The sequence below is a fragment of the Accipiter gentilis genome, chromosome 8, assembly GCF_929443795.1.
Source record: "Accipiter gentilis chromosome 8, bAccGen1.1, whole genome shotgun sequence".
Taxonomy (NCBI): domain Eukaryota; kingdom Metazoa; phylum Chordata; class Aves; order Accipitriformes; family Accipitridae; genus Astur; species Astur gentilis.
Genome location: NC_064887.1, coordinates 30,606,079 through 30,633,998, shown reverse-complemented (window position 1 = coordinate 30,633,998; position 27,920 = coordinate 30,606,079). Strand labels below are relative to the sequence as shown.

The 27,920-nt window shown below is 56.0% G+C and overlaps 1 long non-coding RNA gene across 7 annotated transcripts in view; it reads left to right on the top strand.

Annotated features, from left to right (window-relative positions):
• The window catches only part of LOC126042069 (uncharacterized), a 92,658-nt gene that overhangs the window by 5,596 nt on the left and 59,142 nt on the right, over positions 1-27,920 (top strand). For 2 of the 7 annotated variants that reach the window (XR_007507055.1, XR_007507052.1), the window contains exon 1: positions 25,397-25,581. The exons of 1 other annotated variant lie outside the window; for it this stretch is intronic. This is a non-coding gene — a long non-coding RNA (uncharacterized LOC126042069). Of the gene's footprint in view, positions 1-199; positions 293-6,085; positions 6,179-11,971; positions 12,065-17,857; positions 17,951-25,396; positions 25,582-27,920 lie in introns of those variants that run through there. 4 more of the 7 variants (XR_007507057.1, XR_007507056.1, XR_007507054.1 and 1 more) reach the window with 4 other exon arrangements.

The following is a 27,920-nucleotide window of genomic DNA, read 5'->3' as shown; positions in this document are numbered from 1 at the left end:
CGCGTGTCGACAGTTGGCCGGTCAGTGTGCTTGCCTGGCCATGCCCTGCGCCTGGTCAGCGCAGTCTGCCCCGTCTCCCTACGAAATTCCTTCCTGGCTCTGTCCTGGGGGAGGGCTGTCTGTCCTGTGTGCACGTGCGTGTGCGGGGGGGCTGTGAGCGCAGCAGCTGGGGTCAGAGCACGGGGCGGAGGGCTCCTGTGTCCCTGGGGCAGCGACTGAAGCGAGTGCGGGTGTGCCAGAGAGAGAGAGTGTGAGCACCAGTGAAGATCAAGCCGCACGGGCCGCTGAGCAGGTGACGTGGCCTGGGAGCAAGGGGGTGAGCGGGTGTCTGCCGGCCAGCCCTGGCTGTGCGAGGCCCTGGGTGTCTCTAGTGGTGAGAGCACGGTGGGTCGGCTATGGGACCAGGGGAGTCCCGTCCGGCTCAGGGGGGTGTGGGACGGTCTGTACCAGCAGCAGGACAGGGCCTGCGGCCTCGGGGGCTCCTACACGCAGGGGCCAGCAACTGGGGAGACTGGGACCTGGGGGCCAGCTACTGGGCAGGCTGAGAGCCTGAGCCCAGCTGCTGGAGGGCTCCGCCTTGCCCATGTGTGTACGTTCAGTCTCACTAGTGGCCTTCTGGGAATAAAGGCCCTCGTGGTGACACTGGGAGTTGCTAAATGAACAGAGGACTGTAGCCTGGGGGGGCCACTGGGACGGGGTGTATGTGGTGAGGTGCTGGCAGTGGGGGGCTGCAGGGGTGGCCTCTGTGCGAGGAGACCGGGGGCTGCCCCGTGCCGGCGTTACAGAGGCTCACGCAATCGAATCCAACAGGTGTTAAAAATCAGATTTATCCTTCAGTAGAAAAAGTTAGTTAAAACTCCAGTAGCATTAGTGAACCAGAGGCTCGACGATGTAAGGGCAATTGGTACTACACAGCCGACTTAAGAATTCTTAAGGTTTAGAAATGATGACTCAAAATGCGCATATCACCCACCTAAAAGATGAGGGCTCTCAACCTTGAGGAGTTACCTAGGGCGGCGTCCCGACCCAAAGGGAGAGTCCCCCACTGCAGACCCGCTGCTCCGAGGAGGACTGACTCAAAACATCCTCCGGCGGGGCCCCGTTTATAGCCTCGTCGAATCTGATCTGTGGTCCTGTTCATCCCCATTGGCCAAAAGGTCCACACTTCCGTGTACCTGGCGTGTGTCGGACCGGTCAGTTCGGCTTTCACCCTGCGGCCTCTAGGGTTTGGTTGTTTTTTCCTCTCCTCCCTGCCTGGAGAAGTTTCACTTCCTGTTGGGCAGGTGTACCTGCCACAGCCAGTGCCAGCCGGTGCCAGCCGGTGCCAGCCGGCTCTGCAGCGGCCCCAGCACAGCCCCAGCTCCGCCTGTCAGCAAGTCTGTGGGCCTGTGAGTCCCTGTCCCCAGGGGGCTGCCAGCAAACGGGCGGGCCATCTCCGTGGTGACCGCCAGGCCTTTGTGACCAGGGGCGGCATCTTGCCCAGAGGCCATTGTGACACAGGGTCCACACAGCGGCCGTGGGGCCTCTTATAGGGCCAGAGCCCTAGGGTGCCCACTCCCAGGAGAGCGGCCCCATCAGGAGCCAGTGTCTCCCCTGGGTGCCCGTGGCAGGTGTCCGGCAGAGGGCCCCGAAGATGCCCAAGAAGCAGGAGGCGAATGCCCGCTCCCAGCCCCATGAGGGGCTGCCACGCCTGCACAAGCGCCGCCAGGTGAGGGCTGGGGCTGGCGGGAGGGAGAGCCTGGCAGTGGGGGGGTGGGGGAGGGCTGGGGGGGAAGGTGGCCGGCCATGCCCGGCTCCGGGGGTTTCTCTGGGGCAGAGCCGGCGCTGGGATGGCCGAGGCCCGCGCGGCCCCGCAGCGATGCCCCAGAGGCAGAGAGCAGCTCGGAACTGAGCTCAGCCTGGCTGTCGTGGCCAGGAGCTGCCTCGATGCCAGGGCCGGGCTTGGCAGCACTGCGGGGGCCTTTGTGCCAGCGCAGCCACCTCCATCCCACGCCTCGTCCTTCACCCCACAGGTGCGCCAGAGGCAGCCGCCACCGGCTGCCAGCTGGACCACGGTCTCGTCCCTCCATGGGGACAGGCTGCCACAGCTCCCCAGCCCAGCGAGCTCACAGAGCACTCGGAGCCTCTGCACACAGGTAGGGAGCCTCGAGGGATACTTGGCCGAACACCTTTCCGACCCTGGGAAGGCGGGAGGTACCGGAGGGGACAGGTGGGACCGGCCCCCCAGCAAGCTGAGGGGCACCATGCTGTGCCTGGCAGGCTGCCCAGGTATGTCAGGGGTGCTCCCTGGAGCTGGTGAGGGCCACGTGGGGTCCAGCCCTCTCCTAAGCTGGCTCTGGGAGCAGGGCGGCAGCCACCCACAGGGCTCAGCACTGCCCTCGTAGCTGGCAGGACGGCCTGGGTGCAGGGGGTTTCCTGCTGGGATGCAGGGGAAAAGGACTACAGTCACACGGCCTTCCTCCACATCCTCTCTTGCAGACGGACAGGCTGGAGGGCGGGCAGGCACTGCCCTGCAGCAGGGTCACAGGGAGAGAAAGAGCGCCCATGTCAGACCCGTCGTCTCTCCCAAGGCTTGAAGCGACGCAGGCAGCTGCACCCTGGCATGCACTTGCAGCTCCAACAGCAGCAGGCTCTGCAAATGTCACCAAGCTGCCTGCTCTGACAGGAGGAGCCCCCAGGTCTTCTCTGACAAGCAGAGCACATGCCGTGGGCCTCGCGGCCGGCAGCCACCGAGAGCTTGTGCCACCTGCTTGGAGCAGGATCCTTGATGAGCGGAGCATGCCAGTGAGGGCTGAGAGGTGGGGGGCTGCCCCACACAGCCCCACAGCCCATGACGTTGCTCTGGAGTCCTCAGTCCAGGCATTTGTGTCAGGGGTCCCGAGTCACGCCATAGCTGCAAGCCGGGAACCCGGCCAGCAGCTGGCAGCACGGGGGCACCTTGCACACACCGCTGGTCTGGAGTCAGCGGCAAGAACAACCCAGGTGCAGGCCGCGTGGGGTTGCAAGGCCCCGGCAGCTCAGACAGGGCCTGATCCCCCTGCACAATGGGGCAGCAGGGCTGCTGGCAAGGCCTGTGAACCAGTTGCCCTGCAGAGGTGCACCGAAGGGCTCTGGGAATGGTCGATGGCAAGGCAGGGCCGTCTGCCACCCCTGCAACTTCCACATGGCAAGCCGCTGCGCACAGGGCCTGAGGATGCTCCGAAGCGCTGTGCGGTCATGCAAATCAAGATAGAGGATCTGGAGGAGGTGGAGGAAGACAGTGATTCTGAAATGTATGAAGACCTGTTAGGAGAGGTTCTCTCCTACCTGGAGGAAGACATCTTCTTCCGCACCATCTGTGGCATCCCACTTCTGCCAAGACTCAGCCAGGAGTCAGGTGCAGGCCCCCAGCAGGGGCCCAGCTGGCCCGGCAGCATGGCCGGAGACGCCACAGGAGAGGAAGATGGCTTCCTGGAGTGTGTGTCTCCTGCCCTGTCAGAAGACTCTGATGCAGGCCCCCAGAAGGCGCCCAGCTCGCCCGGTAGCATGGCCAGAGATGCCGCAGGAGAGGCAGATGGCTACTCAGAGCCTGTGTCTCCTGCCCTGTCAGAAGACTCTGATGCAGGCCCCCAGAAGGCGCCCGGCTCGCCCGGTAGCATGGCCAGAGATGCCGCAGAAGAGGCAGATGGCTACTCAGAGCCTGTGTCTCCTGCCCTGTCAGAAGACTCTGATGCAGGCCCCCAGAAGGCGCCCAGCTCGCCCGGTAGCATGGCCAGAGATGCCGCAGGAGAGGCAGATGGCTACTCAGAGCCTGTGTCTCCTGCCCTGTCAGAAGACTCAGATGCAGAGCCAGCAGCTTGTCCCCTGGCCGGAGTTGCCAGGGACCAGGAGCACAGTGAGCCTCTCCCCACATCAGCGCCCGAGGACACCGGCTTCTCAACTTCTCCATCGCTGGGAAGCTCCTGTGAGGAGAGTCAACGTGCGAGTCTCCCTGCATCAGCACCCGAAGATGCAGAGTCATTGGCTCCTCCCACGCCTGTGGCCGTGCCCCATGTGGCAGATGATGGTGCCGAAACCGCTGGCACTGCTCGGGGCATCCTGAATGACCAGGACTTTGCAGCAAGGGCTGAAGGCCAAGGGTCTGCCTCTGATGGCCTCATGGCCTTGTATGCTCTTCTGGAGGACCTGTGGCAAGAGTCGGAAGAGGAAGAGGTCTCTGAGAGAGAGGCTGCAGGAGAAGGAGACAGCGACCCGTGGATTGCATCTGTTGCCCCATTAAAAGATGAAGAGGCAGAGCCAGCAGCTTCTGGCCTGGCCGGAGATTCCTGGGACGAGGGGCACAGAGCACCTATCCCTGCAGCAGTGCCAGAAGATGCAAAGCTGTCGGCTTCTGCCTTGCCTGCAGACCCCATGGAGGAGGCCGACGCAGCATGCGCGGAGGCTAGCCATGCCCAGGCCACCACTCCCCAGCAAAAGCCCTCAGTGGCTTGGGGGCTGGCAGGGGCTTGCCCGGTGCCTGCCCAGCCCGTCGCCTACAACTGTCCTTCCCCCACGGCCACCTGTGCCCTCCCGCACCCCCCGCCTCGCCGGCGATGGCACTCCGTCATCAGGACGGCCCGGCGGGCTCTGCGCTGGGCTTTCTCCTGGAGCTGCCTCACGGGACAGGGAGAGCAGCAGGGCCCAGCTGCCAGAACCAAGCGGGTCCCCAGAGATGGCTGCTGGCCCTGAGGATGCACAGTTCCCAGAGGGCACGGCGCGGGGAGGCACGCGATGGATGGAGGGTGCCTAAGGCAGTCAGCTGCCCCAGGGACGTCCTGCTGCCGGCCTCAGCCTGTCTGTGGCCGCCTTCTGCTCTACATAAAAGCTTGGGAAGCTTTTTCCTCTGTGCCACGTCCAATTCTGTGTTGAGTATCCTTGTCTCTCTCCTCGGTTGGCAAAGAACCCATTTTAACACGCTCTAGGTGGCCCATGTCAGCCTGGACCTGGCCACCCCAAGCCTGGACACTGTGCCTGGGCGCAGTCTCTCCTGGACCCGGCGGCACAGAGGAATGCCCTCCCTACGGTGCCGTCTGTGGGACTGCCCGTGCTGCCCGCGCACGCTGGATGGGCCCGTGCGAACCTCACGAGGTTCAGCTGGCTGAGTGCAAGGTCCCGCACCCGGGCAGGGCCAATCCCCTATGTCAATATGGGCTGGGGGATGAAGGGATTGAGAGCAGCCCTGCGGAGAAGGGCGTGGGGGTACTGGTGGGTGGCAAATGGGACGTGAGCTGGCAATGCGCACTCGCAACCCAGAAAGGCAATCGTGTCCTGGGCCGCAACAAAAGAAGCGTGGCCAGCAGGTTGAGGGAGGTGATTCTCCCCCTCCACTCTGTTCTGGTGAGACCCCGCCTGGAGTACTGCATCCAGCTCTGGGGTCCCCAGTACAAGAAAGACAAGGACCTGTCCCAGCCGGTCCAGCGAAGGGCCACAAAGATGCTCAGAGGGCTGGAACTGCTCTCCTATGGAGAACGCCTGAGAGAGTTGCGGTTGTACAGCCTGGCGAAGACAAGGCTCCAGGGAGACCTTACTGCAGCCTTTTAATACATAAGGAGGGCACAAGCACCTTGTTCGGGCTCCTGCCAGGGCTGTCCCGGCAGAGCCTTCAGCCCCAGCGTCCAGGCGACACACCCACCACCGTGAGCCACGGGGAGCAGCTCTCCGGACCATCTCTCAGACTGAGGCAGTTGCTGCCAAACAGTGGGACACATTCTGGGCTGCACGGGAAAAGCGGTTGCGGGTGGCACAGGACTTCTTTGGGGATGTTTAGGGGAGGAACCAAAGGCGGGACAAGAGAGAGGTGTGGGTGGTTTGGGGAGGAACAGGAGTAGGGAAAACCAGAGGGGCAAGGGGATAAAAATTAGGGCCAGTCGCGTGTCGACAGTTGGCCGGTCAGTGTGCTTGCCTGGCCATGCCCTGCGCCTGGTCAGCGCAGTCTGCCCCGTCTCCCTACGAAATTCCTTCCTGGCTCTGTCCTGGGGGAGGGCTGTCTGTCCTGTGTGCACGTGCGTGTGCGGGGGGGCTGTGAGCGCAGCAGCTGGGGTCAGAGCACGGGGCGGAGGGCTCCTGTGTCCCTGGGGCAGCGACTGAAGCGAGTGCGGGTGTGCCAGAGAGAGAGAGTGTGAGCACCAGTGAAGATCAAGCCGCACGGGCCGCTGAGCAGGTGACGTGGCCTGGGAGCAAGGGGGTGAGCGGGTGTCTGCCGGCCAGCCCTGGCTGTGCGAGGCCCTGGGTGTCTCTAGTGGTGAGAGCACGGTGGGTCGGCTATGGGACCAGGGGAGTCCCGTCCGGCTCAGGGGGGTGTGGGACGGTCTGTACCAGCAGCAGGACAGGGCCTGCGGCCTCGGGGGCTCCTACACGCAGGGGCCAGCAACTGGGGAGACTGGGACCTGGGGGCCAGCTACTGGGCAGGCTGAGAGCCTGAGCCCAGCTGCTGGAGGGCTCCGCCTTGCCCATGTGTGTACGTTCAGTCTCACTAGTGGCCTTCTGGGAATAAAGGCCCTCGTGGTGACACTGGGAGTTGCTAAATGAACAGAGGACTGTAGCCTGGGGGGGCCACTGGGACGGGGTGTATGTGGTGAGGTGCTGGCAGTGGGGGGCTGCAGGGGTGGCCTCTGTGCGAGGAGACCGGGGGCTGCCCCGTGCCGGCGTTACAGAGGCTCACGCAATCGAATCCAACAGGTGTTAAAAATCAGATTTATCCTTCAGTAGAAAAAGTTAGTTAAAACTCCAGTAGCATTAGTGAACCAGAGGCTCGACGATGTAAGGGCAATTGGTACTACACAGCCGACTTAAGAATTCTTAAGGTTTAGAAATGATGACTCAAAATGCGCATATCACCCACCTAAAAGATGAGGGCTCTCAACCTTGAGGAGTTACCTAGGGCGGCGTCCCGACCCAAAGGGAGAGTCCCCCACTGCAGACCCGCTGCTCCGAGGAGGACTGACTCAAAACATCCTCCGGCGGGGCCCCGTTTATAGCCTCGTCGAATCTGATCTGTGGTCCTGTTCATCCCCATTGGCCAAAAGGTCCACACTTCCGTGTACCTGGCGTGTGTCGGACCGGTCAGTTCGGCTTTCACCCTGCGGCCTCTAGGGTTTGGTTGTTTTTTCCTCTCCTCCCTGCCTGGAGAAGTTTCACTTCCTGTTGGGCAGGTGTACCTGCCACAGCCAGTGCCAGCCGGTGCCAGCCGGTGCCAGCCGGCTCTGCAGCGGCCCCAGCACAGCCCCAGCTCCGCCTGTCAGCAAGTCTGTGGGCCTGTGAGTCCCTGTCCCCAGGGGGCTGCCAGCAAACGGGCGGGCCATCTCCGTGGTGACCGCCAGGCCTTTGTGACCAGGGGCGGCATCTTGCCCAGAGGCCATTGTGACACAGGGTCCACACAGCGGCCGTGGGGCCTCTTATAGGGCCAGAGCCCTAGGGTGCCCACTCCCAGGAGAGCGGCCCCATCAGGAGCCAGTGTCTCCCCTGGGTGCCCGTGGCAGGTGTCCGGCAGAGGGCCCCGAAGATGCCCAAGAAGCAGGAGGCGAATGCCCGCTCCCAGCCCCATGAGGGGCTGCCACGCCTGCACAAGCGCCGCCAGGTGAGGGCTGGGGCTGGCGGGAGGGAGAGCCTGGCAGTGGGGGGGTGGGGGAGGGCTGGGGGGGAAGGTGGCCGGCCATGCCCGGCTCCGGGGGTTTCTCTGGGGCAGAGCCGGCGCTGGGATGGCCGAGGCCCGCGCGGCCCCGCAGCGATGCCCCAGAGGCAGAGAGCAGCTCGGAACTGAGCTCAGCCTGGCTGTCGTGGCCAGGAGCTGCCTCGATGCCAGGGCCGGGCTTGGCAGCACTGCGGGGGCCTTTGTGCCAGCGCAGCCACCTCCATCCCACGCCTCGTCCTTCACCCCACAGGTGCGCCAGAGGCAGCCGCCACCGGCTGCCAGCTGGACCACGGTCTCGTCCCTCCATGGGGACAGGCTGCCACAGCTCCCCAGCCCAGCGAGCTCACAGAGCACTCGGAGCCTCTGCACACAGGTAGGGAGCCTCGAGGGATACTTGGCCGAACACCTTTCCGACCCTGGGAAGGCGGGAGGTACCGGAGGGGACAGGTGGGACCGGCCCCCCAGCAAGCTGAGGGGCACCATGCTGTGCCTGGCAGGCTGCCCAGGTATGTCAGGGGTGCTCCCTGGAGCTGGTGAGGGCCACGTGGGGTCCAGCCCTCTCCTAAGCTGGCTCTGGGAGCAGGGCGGCAGCCACCCACAGGGCTCAGCACTGCCCTCGTAGCTGGCAGGACGGCCTGGGTGCAGGGGGTTTCCTGCTGGGATGCAGGGGAAAAGGACTACAGTCACACGGCCTTCCTCCACATCCTCTCTTGCAGACGGACAGGCTGGAGGGCGGGCAGGCACTGCCCTGCAGCAGGGTCACAGGGAGAGAAAGAGCGCCCATGTCAGACCCGTCGTCTCTCCCAAGGCTTGAAGCGACGCAGGCAGCTGCACCCTGGCATGCACTTGCAGCTCCAACAGCAGCAGGCTCTGCAAATGTCACCAAGCTGCCTGCTCTGACAGGAGGAGCCCCCAGGTCTTCTCTGACAAGCAGAGCACATGCCGTGGGCCTCGCGGCCGGCAGCCACCGAGAGCTTGTGCCACCTGCTTGGAGCAGGATCCTTGATGAGCGGAGCATGCCAGTGAGGGCTGAGAGGTGGGGGGCTGCCCCACACAGCCCCACAGCCCATGACGTTGCTCTGGAGTCCTCAGTCCAGGCATTTGTGTCAGGGGTCCCGAGTCACGCCATAGCTGCAAGCCGGGAACCCGGCCAGCAGCTGGCAGCACGGGGGCACCTTGCACACACCGCTGGTCTGGAGTCAGCGGCAAGAACAACCCAGGTGCAGGCCGCGTGGGGTTGCAAGGCCCCGGCAGCTCAGACAGGGCCTGATCCCCCTGCACAATGGGGCAGCAGGGCTGCTGGCAAGGCCTGTGAACCAGTTGCCCTGCAGAGGTGCACCGAAGGGCTCTGGGAATGGTCGATGGCAAGGCAGGGCCGTCTGCCACCCCTGCAACTTCCACATGGCAAGCCGCTGCGCACAGGGCCTGAGGATGCTCCGAAGCGCTGTGCGGTCATGCAAATCAAGATAGAGGATCTGGAGGAGGTGGAGGAAGACAGTGATTCTGAAATGTATGAAGACCTGTTAGGAGAGGTTCTCTCCTACCTGGAGGAAGACATCTTCTTCCGCACCATCTGTGGCATCCCACTTCTGCCAAGACTCAGCCAGGAGTCAGGTGCAGGCCCCCAGCAGGGGCCCAGCTGGCCCGGCAGCATGGCCGGAGACGCCACAGGAGAGGAAGATGGCTTCCTGGAGTGTGTGTCTCCTGCCCTGTCAGAAGACTCTGATGCAGGCCCCCAGAAGGCGCCCAGCTCGCCCGGTAGCATGGCCAGAGATGCCGCAGGAGAGGCAGATGGCTACTCAGAGCCTGTGTCTCCTGCCCTGTCAGAAGACTCTGATGCAGGCCCCCAGAAGGCGCCCGGCTCGCCCGGTAGCATGGCCAGAGATGCCGCAGAAGAGGCAGATGGCTACTCAGAGCCTGTGTCTCCTGCCCTGTCAGAAGACTCTGATGCAGGCCCCCAGAAGGCGCCCAGCTCGCCCGGTAGCATGGCCAGAGATGCCGCAGGAGAGGCAGATGGCTACTCAGAGCCTGTGTCTCCTGCCCTGTCAGAAGACTCAGATGCAGAGCCAGCAGCTTGTCCCCTGGCCGGAGTTGCCAGGGACCAGGAGCACAGTGAGCCTCTCCCCACATCAGCGCCCGAGGACACCGGCTTCTCAACTTCTCCATCGCTGGGAAGCTCCTGTGAGGAGAGTCAACGTGCGAGTCTCCCTGCATCAGCACCCGAAGATGCAGAGTCATTGGCTCCTCCCACGCCTGTGGCCGTGCCCCATGTGGCAGATGATGGTGCCGAAACCGCTGGCACTGCTCGGGGCATCCTGAATGACCAGGACTTTGCAGCAAGGGCTGAAGGCCAAGGGTCTGCCTCTGATGGCCTCATGGCCTTGTATGCTCTTCTGGAGGACCTGTGGCAAGAGTCGGAAGAGGAAGAGGTCTCTGAGAGAGAGGCTGCAGGAGAAGGAGACAGCGACCCGTGGATTGCATCTGTTGCCCCATTAAAAGATGAAGAGGCAGAGCCAGCAGCTTCTGGCCTGGCCGGAGATTCCTGGGACGAGGGGCACAGAGCACCTATCCCTGCAGCAGTGCCAGAAGATGCAAAGCTGTCGGCTTCTGCCTTGCCTGCAGACCCCATGGAGGAGGCCGACGCAGCATGCGCGGAGGCTAGCCGTGCCCAGGCCACCACTCCCCAGCAAAAGCCCTCAGTGGCTTGGGGGCTGGCAGGGGCTTGCCCGGTGCCTGCCCAGCCCGTCGCCTACAACTGTCCTTCCCCCACGGCCACCTGTGCCCTCCCGCACCCCCCGCCTCGCCGGCGATGGCACTCCGTCATCAGGACGGCCCGGCGGGCTCTGCGCTGGGCTTTCTCCTGGAGCTGCCTCACGGGACAGGGAGAGCAGCAGGGCCCAGCTGCCAGAACCAAGCGGGTCCCCAGAGATGGCTGCTGGCCCTGAGGATGCACAGTTCCCAGAGGGCACGGCGCGGGGAGGCACGCGATGGATGGAGGGTGCCTAAGGCAGTCAGCTGCCCCAGGGACGTCCTGCTGCCGGCCTCAGCCTGTCTGTGGCCGCCTTCTGCTCTACATAAAAGCTTGGGAAGCTTTTTCCTCTGTGCCACGTCCAATTCTGTGTTGAGTATCCTTGTCTCTCTCCTCGGTTGGCAAAGAACCCATTTTAACACGCTCTAGGTGGCCCATGTCAGCCTGGACCTGGCCACCCCAAGCCTGGACACTGTGCCTGGGCGCAGTCTCTCCTGGACCCGGCGGCACAGAGGAATGCCCTCCCTACGGTGCCGTCTGTGGGACTGCCCGTGCTGCCCGCGCACGCTGGATGGGCCCGTGCGAACCTCACGAGGTTCAGCTGGCTGAGTGCAAGGTCCCGCACCCGGGCAGGGCCAATCCCCTATGTCAATATGGGCTGGGGGATGAAGGGATTGAGAGCAGCCCTGCGGAGAAGGGCGTGGGGGTACTGGTGGGTGGCAAATGGGACGTGAGCTGGCAATGCGCACTCGCAACCCAGAAAGGCAATCGTGTCCTGGGCCGCAACAAAAGAAGCGTGGCCAGCAGGTTGAGGGAGGTGATTCTCCCCCTCCACTCTGTTCTGGTGAGACCCCGCCTGGAGTACTGCATCCAGCTCTGGGGTCCCCAGTACAAGAAAGACAAGGACCTGTCCCAGCCGGTCCAGCGAAGGGCCACAAAGATGCTCAGAGGGCTGGAACTGCTCTCCTATGGAGAACGCCTGAGAGAGTTGCGGTTGTACAGCCTGGCGAAGACAAGGCTCCAGGGAGACCTTACTGCAGCCTTTTAATACATAAGGAGGGCACAAGCACCTTGTTCGGGCTCCTGCCAGGGCTGTCCCGGCAGAGCCTTCAGCCCCAGCGTCCAGGCGACACACCCACCACCGTGAGCCACGGGGAGCAGCTCTCCGGACCATCTCTCAGACTGAGGCAGTTGCTGCCAAACAGTGGGACACATTCTGGGCTGCACGGGAAAAGCGGTTGCGGGTGGCACAGGACTTCTTTGGGGATGTTTAGGGGAGGAACCAAAGGCGGGACAAGAGAGAGGTGTGGGTGGTTTGGGGAGGAACAGGAGTAGGGAAAACCAGAGGGGCAAGGGGATAAAAATTAGGGCCAGTCGCGTGTCGACAGTTGGCCGGTCAGTGTGCTTGCCTGGCCATGCCCTGCGCCTGGTCAGCGCAGTCTGCCCCGTCTCCCTACGAAATTCCTTCCTGGCTCTGTCCTGGGGGAGGGCTGTCTGTCCTGTGTGCACGTGCGTGTGCGGGGGGGCTGTGAGCGCAGCAGCTGGGGTCAGAGCACGGGGCGGAGGGCTCCTGTGTCCCTGGGGCAGCGACTGAAGCGAGTGCGGGTGTGCCAGAGAGAGAGAGTGTGAGCACCAGTGAAGATCAAGCCGCACGGGCCGCTGAGCAGGTGACGTGGCCTGGGAGCAAGGGGGTGAGCGGGTGTCTGCCGGCCAGCCCTGGCTGTGCGAGGCCCTGGGTGTCTCTAGTGGTGAGAGCACGGTGGGTCGGCTATGGGACCAGGGGAGTCCCGTCCGGCTCAGGGGGGTGTGGGACGGTCTGTACCAGCAGCAGGACAGGGCCTGCGGCCTCGGGGGCTCCTACACGCAGGGGCCAGCAACTGGGGAGACTGGGACCTGGGGGCCAGCTACTGGGCAGGCTGAGAGCCTGAGCCCAGCTGCTGGAGGGCTCTGCCTTGCCCATGTGTGTACGTTCAGTCTCACTAGTGGCCTTCTGGGAATAAAGGCCCTCGTGGTGACACTGGGAGTTGCTAAATGAACAGAGGACTGTAGCCTGGGGGGGCCACTGGGACGGGGTGTATGTGGTGAGGTGCTGGCAGTGGGGGGCTGCAGGGGTGGCCTCTGTGCGAGGAGACCGGGGGCTGCCCCGTGCCGGCGTTACAGAGGCTCACGCAATCGAATCCAACAGGTGTTAAAAATCAGATTTATCCTTCAGTAGAAAAAGTTAGTTAAAACTCCAGTAGCATTAGTGAACCAGAGGCTCGACGATGTAAGGGCAATTGGTACTACACAGCCGACTTAAGAATTCTTAAGGTTTAGAAATGATGACTCAAAATGCGCATATCACCCACCTAAAAGATGAGGGCTCTCAACCTTGAGGAGTTACCTAGGGCGGCGTCCCGACCCAAAGGGAGAGTCCCCCACTGCAGACCCGCTGCTCCGAGGAGGACTGACTCAAAACATCCTCCGGCGGGGCCCCGTTTATAGCCTCGTCGAATCTGATCTGTGGTCCTGTTCATCCCCATTGGCCAAAAGGTCCACACTTCCGTGTACCTGGCGTGTGTCGGACCGGTCAGTTCGGCTTTCACCCTGCGGCCTCTAGGGTTTGGTTGTTTTTTCCTCTCCTCCCTGCCTGGAGAAGTTTCACTTCCTGTTGGGCAGGTGTACCTGCCACAGCCAGTGCCAGCCGGTGCCAGCCGGTGCCAGCCGGCTCTGCAGCGGCCCCAGCACAGCCCCAGCTCCGCCTGTCAGCAAGTCTGTGGGCCTGTGAGTCCCTGTCCCCAGGGGGCTGCCAGCAAACGGGCGGGCCATCTCCGTGGTGACCGCCAGGCCTTTGTGACCAGGGGCGGCATCTTGCCCAGAGGCCATTGTGACACAGGGTCCACACAGCGGCCGTGGGGCCTCTTATAGGGCCAGAGCCCTAGGGTGCCCACTCCCAGGAGAGCGGCCCCATCAGGAGCCAGTGTCTCCCCTGGGTGCCCGTGGCAGGTGTCCGGCAGAGGGCCCCGAAGATGCCCAAGAAGCAGGAGGCGAATGCCCGCTCCCAGCCCCATGAGGGGCTGCCACGCCTGCACAAGCGCCGCCAGGTGAGGGCTGGGGCTGGCGGGAGGGAGAGCCTGGCAGTGGGGGGGTGGGGGAGGGCTGGGGGGGAAGGTGGCCGGCCATGCCCGGCTCCGGGGGTTTCTCTGGGGCAGAGCCGGCGCTGGGATGGCCGAGGCCCGCGCGGCCCCGCAGCGATGCCCCAGAGGCAGAGAGCAGCTCGGAACTGAGCTCAGCCTGGCTGTCGTGGCCAGGAGCTGCCTCGATGCCAGGGCCGGGCTTGGCAGCACTGCGGGGGCCTTTGTGCCAGCGCAGCCACCTCCATCCCACGCCTCGTCCTTCACCCCACAGGTGCGCCAGAGGCAGCCGCCACCGGCTGCCAGCTGGACCACGGTCTCGTCCCTCCATGGGGACAGGCTGCCACAGCTCCCCAGCCCAGCGAGCTCACAGAGCACTCGGAGCCTCTGCACACAGGTAGGGAGCCTCGAGGGATACTTGGCCGAACACCTTTCCGACCCTGGGAAGGCGGGAGGTACCGGAGGGGACAGGTGGGACCGGCCCCCCAGCAAGCTGAGGGGCACCATGCTGTGCCTGGCAGGCTGCCCAGGTATGTCAGGGGTGCTCCCTGGAGCTGGTGAGGGCCACGTGGGGTCCAGCCCTCTCCTAAGCTGGCTCTGGGAGCAGGGCGGCAGCCACCCACAGGGCTCAGCACTGCCCTCGTAGCTGGCAGGACGGCCTGGGTGCAGGGGGTTTCCTGCTGGGATGCAGGGGAAAAGGACTACAGTCACACGGCCTTCCTCCACATCCTCTCTTGCAGACGGACAGGCTGGAGGGCGGGCAGGCACTGCCCTGCAGCAGGGTCACAGGGAGAGAAAGAGCGCCCATGTCAGACCCGTCGTCTCTCCCAAGGCTTGAAGCGACGCAGGCAGCTGCACCCTGGCATGCACTTGCAGCTCCAACAGCAGCAGGCTCTGCAAATGTCACCAAGCTGCCTGCTCTGACAGGAGGAGCCCCCAGGTCTTCTCTGACAAGCAGAGCACATGCCGTGGGCCTCGCGGCCGGCAGCCACCGAGAGCTTGTGCCACCTGCTTGGAGCAGGATCCTTGATGAGCGGAGCATGCCAGTGAGGGCTGAGAGGTGGGGGGCTGCCCCACACAGCCCCACAGCCCATGACGTTGCTCTGGAGTCCTCAGTCCAGGCATTTGTGTCAGGGGTCCCGAGTCACGCCATAGCTGCAAGCCGGGAACCCGGCCAGCAGCTGGCAGCACGGGGGCACCTTGCACACACCGCTGGTCTGGAGTCAGCGGCAAGAACAACCCAGGTGCAGGCCGCGTGGGGTTGCAAGGCCCCGGCAGCTCAGACAGGGCCTGATCCCCCTGCACAATGGGGCAGCAGGGCTGCTGGCAAGGCCTGTGAACCAGTTGCCCTGCAGAGGTGCACCGAAGGGCTCTGGGAATGGTCGATGGCAAGGCAGGGCCGTCTGCCACCCCTGCAACTTCCACATGGCAAGCCGCTGCGCACAGGGCCTGAGGATGCTCCGAAGCGCTGTGCGGTCATGCAAATCAAGATAGAGGATCTGGAGGAGGTGGAGGAAGACAGTGATTCTGAAATGTATGAAGACCTGTTAGGAGAGGTTCTCTCCTACCTGGAGGAAGACATCTTCTTCCGCACCATCTGTGGCATCCCACTTCTGCCAAGACTCAGCCAGGAGTCAGGTGCAGGCCCCCAGCAGGGGCCCAGCTGGCCCGGCAGCATGGCCGGAGACGCCACAGGAGAGGAAGATGGCTTCCTGGAGTGTGTGTCTCCTGCCCTGTCAGAAGACTCTGATGCAGGCCCCCAGAAGGCGCCCAGCTCGCCCGGTAGCATGGCCAGAGATGCCGCAGGAGAGGCAGATGGCTACTCAGAGCCTGTGTCTCCTGCCCTGTCAGAAGACTCTGATGCAGGCCCCCAGAAGGCGCCCAGCTCGCCCGGTAGCATGGCCAGAGATGCCGCAGAAGAGGCAGATGGCTACTCAGAGCCTGTGTCTCCTGCCCTGTCAGAAGACTCTGATGCAGGCCCCCAGAAGGCGCCCAGCTCGCCCGGTAGCATGGCCAGAGATGCCGCAGGAGAGGCAGATGGCTACTCAGAGCCTGTGTCTCCTGCCCTGTCAGAAGACTCAGATGCAGAGCCAGCAGCTTGTCCCCTGGCCGGAGTTGCCAGGGACCAGGAGCACAGTGAGCCTCTCCCCACATCAGCGCCCGAGGACACCGGCTTCTCAACTTCTCCATCGCTGGGAAGCTCCTGTGAGGAGAGTCAACGTGCGAGTCTCCCTGCATCAGCACCCGAAGATGCAGAGTCATTGGCTCCTCCCACGCCTGTGGCCGTGCCCCATGTGGCAGATGATGGTGCCGAAACCGCTGGCACTGCTCGGGGCATCCTGAATGACCAGGACTTTGCAGCAAGGGCTGAAGGCCAAGGGTCTGCCTCTGATGGCCTCATGGCCTTGTATGCTCTTCTGGAGGACCTGTGGCAAGAGTCGGAAGAGGAAGAGGTCTCTGAGAGAGAGGCTGCAGGAGAAGGAGACAGCGACCCGTGGATTGCATCTGTTGCCCCATTAAAAGATGAAGAGGCAGAGCCAGCAGCTTCTGGCCTGGCCGGAGATTCCTGGGACGAGGGGCACAGAGCACCTATCCCTGCAGCAGTGCCAGAAGATGCAAAGCTGTCGGCTTCTGCCTTGCCTGCAGACCCCATGGAGGAGGCCGACGCAGCATGCGCGGAGGCTAGCCGTGCCCAGGCCACCACTCCCCAGCAAAAGCCCTCAGTGGCTTGGGGGCTGGCAGGGGCTTGCCCGGTGCCTGCCCAGCCCGTCGCCTACAACTGTCCTTCCCCCACGGCCACCTGTGCCCTCCCGCACCCCCCGCCTCGCCGGCGATGGCACTCCGTCATCAGGACGGCCCGGCGGGCTCTGCGCTGGGCTTTCTCCTGGAGCTGCCTCACGGGACAGGGAGAGCAGCAGGGCCCAGCTGCCAGAACCAAGCGGGTCCCCAGAGATGGCTGCTGGCCCTGAGGATGCACAGTTCCCAGAGGGCACGGCGCGGGGAGGCACGCGATGGATGGAGGGTGCCTAAGGCAGTCAGCTGCCCCAGGGACGTCCTGCTGCCGGCCTCAGCCTGTCTGTGGCCGCCTTCTGCTCTACATAAAAGCTTGGGAAGCTTTTTCCTCTGTGCCACGTCCAATTCTGTGTTGAGTATCCTTGTCTCTCTCCTCGGTTGGCAAAGAACCCATTTTAACACGCTCTAGGTGGCCCATGTCAGCCTGGACCTGGCCACCCCAAGCCTGGACACTGTGCCTGGGCGCAGTCTCTCCTGGACCCGGCGGCACAGAGGAATGCCCTCCCTACGGTGCCGTCTGTGGGACTGCCCGTGCTGCCCGCGCACGCTGGATGGGCCCGTGCGAACCTCACGAGGTTCAGCTGGCTGAGTGCAAGGTCCCGCACCCGGGCAGGGCCAATCCCCTATGTCAATATGGGCTGGGGGATGAAGGGATTGAGAGCAGCCCTGCGGAGAAGGGCGTGGGGGTACTGGTGGGTGGCAAATGGGACGTGAGCTGGCAATGCGCACTCGCAACCCAGAAAGGCAATCGTGTCCTGGGCCGCAACAAAAGAAGCGTGGCCAGCAGGTTGAGGGAGGTGATTCTCCCCCTCCACTCTGTTCTGGTGAGACCCCGCCTGGAGTACTGCATCCAGCTCTGGGGTCCCCAGTACAAGAAAGACAAGGACCTGTCCCAGCCGGTCCAGCGAAGGGCCACAAAGATGCTCAGAGGGCTGGAACTGCTCTCCTATGGAGAACGCCTGAGAGAGTTGCGGTTGTACAGCCTGGCGAAGACAAGGCTCCAGGGAGACCTTACTGCAGCCTTTTAATACATAAGGAGGGCACAAGCACCTTGTTCGGGCTCCTGCCAGGGCTGTCCCGGCAGAGCCTTCAGCCCCAGCGTCCAGGCGACACACCCACCACCGTGAGCCACGGGGAGCAGCTCTCCGGACCATCTCTCAGACTGAGGCAGTTGCTGCCAAACAGTGGGACACATTCTGGGCTGCACGGGAAAAGCGGTTGCGGGTGGCACAGGACTTCTTTGGGGATGTTTAGGGGAGGAACCAAAGGCGGGACAAGAGAGAGGTGTGGGTGGTTTGGGGAGGAACAGGAGTAGGGAAAACCAGAGGGGCAAGGGGATAAAAATTAGGGCCAGTCGCGTGTCGACAGTTGGCCGGTCAGTGTGCTTGCCTGGCCATGCCCTGCGCCTGGTCAGCGCAGTCTGCCCCGTCTCCCTACGAAATTCCTTCCTGGCTCTGTCCTGGGGGAGGGCTGTCTGTCCTGTGTGCACGTGCGTGTGCGGGGGGGCTGTGAGCGCAGCAGCTGGGGTCAGAGCACGGGGCGGAGGGCTCCTGTGTCCCTGGGGCAGCGACTGAAGCGAGTGCGGGTGTGCCAGAGAGAGAGAGTGTGAGCACCAGTGAAGATCAAGCCGCACGGGCCGCTGAGCAGGTGACGTGGCCTGGGAGCAAGGGGGTGAGCGGGTGTCTGCCGGCCAGCCCTGGCTGTGCGAGGCCCTGGGTGTCTCTAGTGGTGAGAGCACGGTGGGTCGGCTATGGGACCAGGGGAGTCCCGTCCGGCTCAGGGGGGTGTGGGACGGTCTGCACCAGCAGCAGGACAGGGCCTGTGGCCTCGGGGGCTCCTACAGGCATGGGACAGCAACCCTCGTTTCCCGGCAGCACTCCCACCACTGTGAGCGAGCCATGGCGAGCTGCTTTCCAGATCACTTCTCTGGTGAGCCCTTTTTGTTTTGTTGGAAAGGCTACAGGTTTGGAACAGTACCTGTCCTCTAAATATATCCTCTGGTCATGCTAGCACCTTTGGTTGTGCAGTCAGGAGGCCATTCCAGTCTTATTGGCAAAGGCAAAGTAGGTAATTTTAGCTAGTGTGGCATTTGCTGAACCAATGCTTGAAGCAGGTTGAACTACAGTGCTTTATGTCTTTAAGACTAACTGGGTAACCTGTGTACAGAAGCGTAACTTTTTCCAAGTTTGGGGTTTTTGTGTGGATTTTCACCATGTCTGTATCTGCAAAAATATTTTGCGTTTTCAGGTCAAAATCCAGAGTACTGAATAGTAAAATACTAGAAAGAATTTTAGTAACTAATCCAAAGTGTCTATAAGCCTAGAGGGCTGGAAATATGCAGAGTTTACCCATGAATGTTGTTTTTTTAATGATTGTTAAAGCTTTTTTTAGTTTTCTGGTATTTAAAGTTGAAATTTTGTAACTCTGGGTTAGAGCTTATGCTTAAAGACACATTTCCTCAAGGTGTTATTTTTTTTCTAAGTGATATATCAGAAGGATTGGTCAGGTGAAAAAAACAGAAGTCTTGAATTTTCCCTTAAGATGCGATAGCTCAAGGAATTAACTTCTTTCTGCCTTTGCAGTGATACAGGCTCCACTCAGCATGTTTATAGTAGTAAGTAGATATAAATTCCTGAGAATTAAGCAGGGAACCAGTTGGGCAACTTTTTATGGGTAAGAAAACAATCCGCATTTTTAGGGGGGCAGGGAGAAAAAAAGGGTACATCATTTTATTCTGAAGTTATGTAGAGTTGACAGAGATCTTGATGCACCTTAGCAAATAAGTGTTTTTTTAATCGCTTTCTTTGTCAAAAATATCCCTTCTTTCCATCTCATTAAGAGTCTTATCCCAGTATGATTATTTATTTTAAGTTGTAGGCCTAGGAAAAATCCAGCTATCAATTTGCCACTGTCATTTATAGTAGGAAAGAACAGAAACCAACAGAAAACTTGTGACCCTCATGCTTCTCCACAAGACAGCAGAATAGCTTCAATGAAACATTCAAGCTTATTGAATATAGTTCTAATACAATAAAGACAAGAAGCTGCCTTGTATATCAGGGTAGATGCATTTACATTTTGTTAGCAGTTATCTGGGAAATAAAACTTTAGCTTTGACTTTATGGCATTGACTTTCACACTGAAACACCAACTGCCCCATTTTTTTTATTATCACAGTTGGGATATTTGACACATGCTCTGGGAAGTAATAAAGAGGAAAAAAACAAAGCAGAAGAGGAACAGATTATGAAACAACCCACTGCTGATCTCAGCATCAGTCCTCAGAAAACTAACACACCTGTCTCCTTATCGCTACCAGTGCTAACCCAGTTGGGTTGCTGTTTTACAGCTTTCATATGAAAGCAGTGTCTTCCTTTGTATATCATCTTCTCACATGCCCCCTTCTCCTTCTGTTTATCCTCTGCCTCTTTCTGTATCTTATATCTTGACCTACATTTTCTGTCCTAATATTCCAAAATGTGTAAAACTAGTCTTTGTATGTAAAAAACAGTCTTTGGTTTCTAACAGCTCAGATAGGTAGATAGCTACTCCTGTCCTAAGACATCTGTTGTTTCCCTTGCCAATCAATCCAATGTCATTCTTCATTTTCAGTTTTCAGACTGAAATTCAGCCACTATGGAGTAGAATGAAAATCCCCTGCAGACTGGTTGTTTCTTTTCCTGACTCATCCATCCCCAGCAGTTCCTGCATCTCATGCATATTTGCCTTTCAGAGGTTTTTACTTCAGATAAAATAATCTTCTGATTAAATTAGGAAAAAAAAATCTCTGCTCCACTTACCACATGCTACTAAACCCCCTCTATCCTAATTTTCAGAGTATGTTTAAGGTTAGCAGTAAAATAAAATCTTCTTTCCTAGATTTCCGCCATTCCCTGAAGCTGATTATTGCCCTGATCAGATTTTTGCAGTGTATAGTCAAAACCTCATCCTTTGGGAGTCTGGTATTGTCAACTTAGTAAGAAGCTGAGGTCCAAACTGGTCTCTGAAAATAGTGCTTCTATCTCTGGCACTAAAAGTTACACTTCCGGTTGCTACTAAATGTCAAAAGCTCTGTTTCAAAAATTTAGACCAAAGGTACCAGACCTTAGGAAAATAGAATCATAGAATCAGAGAATAATTTGTGTTGGAAAAGACCCTTAAGGCCATTGTGTCCAGCTGTAAACCTAACAGTGCCAAGTCCACCACTAAACCATGTCCCTGAGTGCCACATCTACCTACACATCTTTTAAATACCTCCAGGGATGGTGACTCAACCGCTTCCCTGGGCAGCCTGCTCCATTGCTTGACAACCCTTTCAGTGAAGAAATTTTTCCTCATATCCAATCTAAACATCCCCTGGTGCAACATGAGGCCATTCCCTCTTGTCCTATCACTTATTACTTGGGAGAAGAGACCAGTACCCACCTCACTACAACCTCCTTTGAGGTAGTTGTAGAGAGCAATTAAGTCTCCCCTCAGTCTCCTTTTCTCCAGGCTAAACAACCCCAGTTCCCTCAGCCGCTCCTCATAAGACTTGTGCTCTAGACCCTTCACCAGCTTCATTGCCCTTCTTTGGACATGCTCCAGCACCTCAATGTCTTTCTTGTAGTGAGGGGCCCAAAACTGAACACAGTACTTGAGGTGCAGCCTCACCAGTGCTGAGTACAGGGGGACGATCACTTCCCTGGTCCTGCTGGCCACACTATTTCTGATACAGGCCAGGATGCCGTTGGCCTTCTTGGCCACCTGGGCACACTGCCGGCTCATATCCAGCTGGCTGTCGACCAACACCCCCCAGGTCCTTTTCTGCTGGGCAGCTTTCCAGCCACTCTTCCCCAAGCCTGTAGAGCTGCATGGGGTTGTTGTGATGCATGTGCAGGACCTGGCACTGAGCCTTGTTGAACCTCATATAATTGGCCTCGGCCCATCCATCCAGCCTGTCCAGATCCCTCTGTTGAGCCTTCCTTCCCTCAAGCAGATCAACACTACTGCCCAACTTGGTGTCATCTGCAAACTTACTGAGGGTGCACTCGATCCCCTTATCCAGATCATTGATAAAGATATTAAACAGAACTGGCCCCAATACTGAGCCCTGGGGAACACCACTTGTGACCCACTGTCAACATTCACCACAATTCTTTGGGGTCAGCCATCCAACCAGTTTTTTACCCAGTGAAGTGTATGCCTGTGCAAGCCGTGAGCAGCCAGTTTCTCCAGCAGAATGCTGTGGGAAACGGTATCAAAGGCTTTACTAAAGTCCACTACACAAGAGACACAGCCTTTCCATCATCCACTAAGAGGGTCACCTTCTCATAGAAGGAGATCAGGTTAGTCAAGCAGGACCTGCCTTTCATAAACCCAGGCAGACTGAGCCCGAGATATAACTACATTAGATGCAAAATAAAAGTGAGTGTCCAGAAGAGCAAAAGAATAGGTCTGGAGCTATCAGAAATGAGAACAGAGAACTGGAGTCAGGAAAACTGAGAGAAGAATATGCAGAGAGTGAAGATACGAGAGAGGTTGCGGACACCTGAGGAGTCAATTGGTAGAAGGGTACTGCACCATGATAATGAGTTGGAGAGGAAAAACCCACTTATCACCAGCATGCCTCATTAATTGTGAAGCTTCTGCAGTGACCGTCACTGGAAGATTTGCTCCTCTGGAAGTAGAAAGGCAGGCAGAGTGTCATGACAAGAAAGTAGAAAAAGGGACAATCTTGGACTTTTTAATGCCTTCAGTAGTCTTCAGAGACAGAGACAGAGACAGAGAGAGCAGAGGCCGGAAAGAGCAGGCAGTCTTTTTGTGAGGATGTCTACAGCATAGTGATGGTAGCTCAGATGGCTGTACCCAAGCTAACTTTGAGCCAGCCTAATCAGGTAGAGCCTACCAATGAAGGATTATAGTTCAGCAAAATGCTGGGCTGTGTAGCTCACAGCAGTACTGTCCCGAGTCCTCATGGTTTCACACCTACAATGGTCACAGTCACTACATTAAAGCAGGTGAACTCCTTCATCCTGATCTGGTCATGAGTTCAAAACATGTTATGGACAGGAAAGCTATGGAGGTGAAAGAGCTGGAGTATGGGAGCAAATGCCAAAGTATCTCAGCAGGTCCTGCCTGATGCTCCTCACCTTTGGGATCATGTTGTTACTGAAAGAGCAATGGCCAGACTTCTGTGCCTTTTGGGAAAACAAGGGAGAAACAGGGAAGATAATTTCACCTCCCAGAAAGTTTCTTTATTTTGCTGCATGAAAAATTGTTTTTAACTGTAAAACAGGACTTCTAGCATGTTCTTAAGCTAAAGAAAACATTTCTGATTCAGTAAGCATGAAGGATTTCTTGGAAAAATGCATTGTCAGCCTATATGCAAGATTTGAATAAGACAGCATTTTCTTTTGCTTAATGAGGTGATGTAACCTGTTAATATTTCAGGTCACTGCATTTTGAATCTTCAGTGCTTAGGCAATTTAGCTGTCTAGCAAATGAGCATAAGGACTACAAATGATATCTAGCAAATGAGCATAAGGACTACAAATAATATATAGTTAGCGTGATGACAAATTTCCAGTAATGCACAACTAAATGCAAGATATCATTATTAAAAGGTCCTACTAGGGTAGTGGAAATGCCCTAGAAGGCATGTCAACAAGTCATGGATAGATGTGTAATTTTGTTGTGTCTTCCCACACACCTGGCAGCAGCATAAAGTAACGAATGACCCTGCTAAAGAAATGAAGAAAGAGGAAGAAAAACTGTTCTTCCAAAGTAATTACACAATATATATGGAAAGGCTTTCTAAGGCACAACAGATGGGCAGGTGCCCAAGTCTGTTAAAGATTAATGACATGTAGGCTCTTATGTCCCCAAAATGCCTTGAAAATCGGCCCCACAGTTACAGACTTTCTCCCTTTATTCTCATTATAAAACTGATCCAAAATGGGACATGAAACATCAGAGTACACAGGTCTCTGCATATATATGATATAAATGGGAATGAATATCAGACTAATTTGCAAGTCGGGGAAACTATAAAATGAACATTTTTCTCTTTTTTTAACATCTTCATTTCAGGACCATATTATTGGATAATGTAGAGCTTTTGAATCATATATCTTAGCTTCATGAAGTATCTCAGATGAGCACATTGTCCCCTAATGAATGTTAGAACTTTCTGAAAAGGAGCAGCAGCTAGAATTTCAAACTGAAAAGTTACTACATCATACCCAGTCCACCCATCAGAGATGCGAGGCTGCCTTTCAAAAGGAAGGCACCACTGTTCTTCAGTGCAATGCTTCCTAAATTCTTCAGCTTGTCAGTGTGTTTCAACTGTTTCCATTTCAGCACTTAACTTTATTATGAAGCATGTCACTGGAAGTCTTAGGAAGATCATGAAAATAGTGCTGTATGTAATATGATGCTATGAGCTTCCTAGTGCCTACTTACTATGCAGATTTCTAGCAGACTGCAATTTGGGAACCATTTGTCCAGGAGACTGAAAACAGATCAGGGTATTAAAAGATCTGACTTTTATTGTTATGATTTGTTATTTATATGACTTTATATCTTTATCTATATGGGGTTTTTATTATTATTTATGTGACTTTCTTGCTAGTATCACAGTGGTTTTGCATGTCTGAGATTAAATTTCATGACAGTTCTTTCATTTGGCCAAAAGGGACTAACAACATTAGGGTACTTGATTTTTGGATCACCTAATGGGTTCCAGAGGCTCTGAGACTCTTCCATTTTCAGAAAAATCCAGGCACTACCGCTACAAAAAGCCTTGTTATTTAAGGTAACCTCCATTAAACTCCCCAACAAATGGCAGGCAGCCCAATTAACTTTTTTGGGGAGCCAAAATATCTCTGCACTCAATTTTAAAACCAGAGTTCTCTAATAATATCTGAGCATAGCAGCCATCCTTTCTTTATTAGTGCAGGAAAAAATCCATCAAGTTCTTGACAACCTTTAGGCAACTCTCTATCTTGCTCTTAGATGACTGAGCACAGTCAATTATAGCTGGCAAATATACTGCAGATTTTCATCTGTATAGCCAACTGTGCTCCCTAATTTGTTTTCTTGTTTTTCATGGCATTACTTCTGGGTTCTGAAAACAGTTGGTTTCATCTCAGACAGGGCAAGAAGCAAGTACTGAGGCCCAGGTTTTTAAAAACAGACATGAAGTACAGTACTTGGGTATATTTCCCGTGTGTGTACTGACCAGTGAACTCATGTAGGTGAGATAAACATTTCTGACGTAAAGCGAGACATCACCCCCCACTATATGGGTTAGCACCATCTTATATATATCCTACCCTCCTCCACCCCTTATTCTTACTTTAAGTGTAAGGAACTGAGGGAGTGAAACCACCTTGCTTAGGTTGATGAGGGAAGTCTGCAGCAGAAAAAGCAATCAAGAATCGAACACGAGCTGTGATGGTACTTGCTGTGGATCCTGCCTTTCTCCCTGTCAGCCATAGCCCTGGACTAAATGGAGGTAGCCCGTGCTTTTGCAATTCAGATCACTGGCTGCTCAACTGCAGCAATTAATTTTAATTTTTCACAATCAGTACACCCCTTACGAGGTTTTTTACTGATTCAATATATTTTGGTAATGACAATTTTCTAAAAGACTGGATATCGGGTGTATTTGGCAAGGGGCTGGCGGGAGATGGGGGGGGCTGCAAGGGGGTCTCTGTGAGAGGAGCCCAGGGGCTGCCCTGTGCCGGCCACAGCCGGTCCCAGCCAGTCCCAGCTGGCTCCACAATGGCCCCAGGACAGCCACAGCTGAGCCTGCTGACACCTCTGAGAAAACATATTTAAGAAAGGGCAAAACGCCACACAGCAATGAGGGAAAAAGTGTGAGGAACGGCCCTATGATACCCAGGTGAGAGAAGGTGGTGGCTGGCCGCCGGGGCCAGGGTTCCCCTGCAGCCCGTGGGGACACCACAGTAAAGCAGGTGTTCCTGACTGCCGCCTGCGGAGGACTCGCACTGGAGCAGAGGAAAAATGTGGGGAGGAAGGAGCTGCAGAGAGGAGCGAGCTGTTACCGACTGACCACAACCGCCATTCCCGGCACCGCTCCCCCGCCCGGCGCCGCTGGGGTGGAGGAGGTAGAGGAGCTGGGAATGAAGGAATTAAGTTGAGCCTGGGGAGAAGGGGGGTGGGGGGAAGGCAGTGTTTTAATTCCTCTTTGTTTCTTACTGTCCAAACCTATTTTAATTGGCCATAAATTAATTTTTCCCAAGTAGAGTCTGTTCTGCCTGTGACAGTAACTGGTAAGTAAACTCCCCGTCTTTACCTCAACCCACGAGCTTTTTCATTTTACTTTCTCCTCCTGCCCTATTGTGGCGGCGGAATGAGACAGCAGCTGGGGGCGGAGGGGAGGGGGGAGCTTCTGGCAGTGGGCCAAGGCCAACCCACCAGAACTGCCATCTGAATAAAGACTTTATTTGCCTTTTACTTCAGCCTACCTGTGGTATGAAGGTGCTGTATTAGAATCTATATATTCTTTTAATCAATGGCCTCATTTCTGTCTGAATGACTAAACATTACCAATTGCAGTTTAAGTAAGCAAAGTTCTGTGTCTCTGTGTGCACGTGTACAATTCAACATTAAGCTTAGAGGAAATGACTGGGCATTTATCGTAATCTTGGCTGTTAACCTCCTTATTACCTGATCAGACATACTTCTAGTGAACTGATCCAGTGATTACTCATCACTGGAGCAGATGCTTCTTCTACTCTGAACAGTTGGAATGATTTTTTTGTTATCGTAATCAAAGCTCGGGGGGGTCCAGCCTGTGAAAACCACTTTGTAACAGAAACAAACATGTATACCAGTGTTTTGCAAGGAAGGCATGAATGGGAACAGAAATTTGCCCAGTTTATAGTTTGCCTCACAAGCACCTGTAGTTACACCTCTGCCTATAAATACAGTAGGCAGAGTGAGGTGAAATATTGATAAGCATTTAAAGACCGAATCCTTTAGCTAGTGTAACTGGTATTGCTCTGAAGTCAAGCATAGAATATCAGTTAATGTAAGTTCGCAACAGACCCTAAAAAGATCCTGACCAGAGTCACTTCAAAATTCAGCTTCCGCCAAGACTTCTCTTCAATTCACAGCATTTCAGCAGTTTGTACCTTTCATGAGATGAACCAATTCTGCCATTCTTAGGTAAAAGATACAACCAGGAAAAAATACACTTTCAAGTGTCTTATTTATAATCACTTTGGAAAGGAAACCCCTATTTTTAAATTTTTTTTTATCATATTGTGCTTTGGTGTGCATCATTGAGTGATGAACTTTGTTCCTTTTGGATTAAACTAAACTGGAAGAGACACTGAAATATTCCGGTGCTTAATGGGTATTTGGTCTGCAAGACTAGAGCAAAGCTGGTCCAAGATAAAACTCCCTGAAATGCATCTGTTGTGAACCTTGAGTCCTCATCACCAGCTACATATAGGCCAATTTAGACATAGGCAGAAAGGTGAAGGCACAGTGCAGGGACTGGGAATGAGGAACTGTCCTTTCTTAATATGATCCTGTCCCCATGGGTTGTATTGGAAAGCATGTGTGCTGAGATCTGCCTTAGAAGATGATTTTTCCTTTTAATAACACTTGTAAATCACCAGCAATGCAGTAGGCTGCATGGGCATAAATAGGAGAAGGATTTCTCCTAAAATGTTTGCAGGAGATCTTCTATGAAAAGTTGCTGAGTACTTCTGGAGCTTTCTAAATTTTTTCAATTAAAACTCTTACTGCAGTCAATGATAGCATAAATGTGTTATATTACTATTAAATCCTGGAGAGAAAAAAATAATGGTGTTACTCTGTAACCTGCTTAATGTTTATAAAATCAAATACTGTTGTTCACCCTTTTAATTGGTAAGCGTGTCTTTATAAAATATAAAGTTGGTTTGGTTTAAAGTACATATGCTAATGTGTCTAGTAAGATAAAGTAGATGCACTAAGAACAAAATATCAATTTAGTTTTATCTTTTTTTCCTCATAAGAAATACTCTCTCTTTTTGCTCTAACTATATGTTACAGCCCTCAAAATTGCCTGGAAAGAATGTATTTATGGCTCCAAGGTGAGTTAGTGAATGTTTTCTCTGCAAGTTTAATTCTCTCCCTCTGTCTGCATGTATTACAGTCCTCAGTTGTTGCACACTAACACATCTTACAGGTTTTTTTTTGTTTTGGTTTGGTTTTTTTTACCCAGCAGTGTAAGAGTAGAACCAGCTCTTTTTTTCATTTGTTTAAATTGTTTGGATTGAATTGAAAGTACTTCTGAGCGGTATGGTGAGATGAGTGAGTGGCGTGGTGGTTTTGCAGTAGGTATATTGGGCAGCAAGCCAAGGACAAGCTGTGCTGAGAAAGAAAAAATAAATGAGAAATAGAAGCATTTAGAAATTTGTACTTTTCCCAAATCAGAAGTGATATTCATGTCCCACCTTCCTGCCAGACTTCAAATTGTCAGCGTAAATATGTAGGCATTTGGAATCTTTAAAATGAACTGAAAGAATAATAGAAAGCTGGTAAGATCTGAGTTCTGCAGTCACTCTTGCACTAACAGGCCAGCAAATATTACCCATTTATCACTAAGGTGCTCACA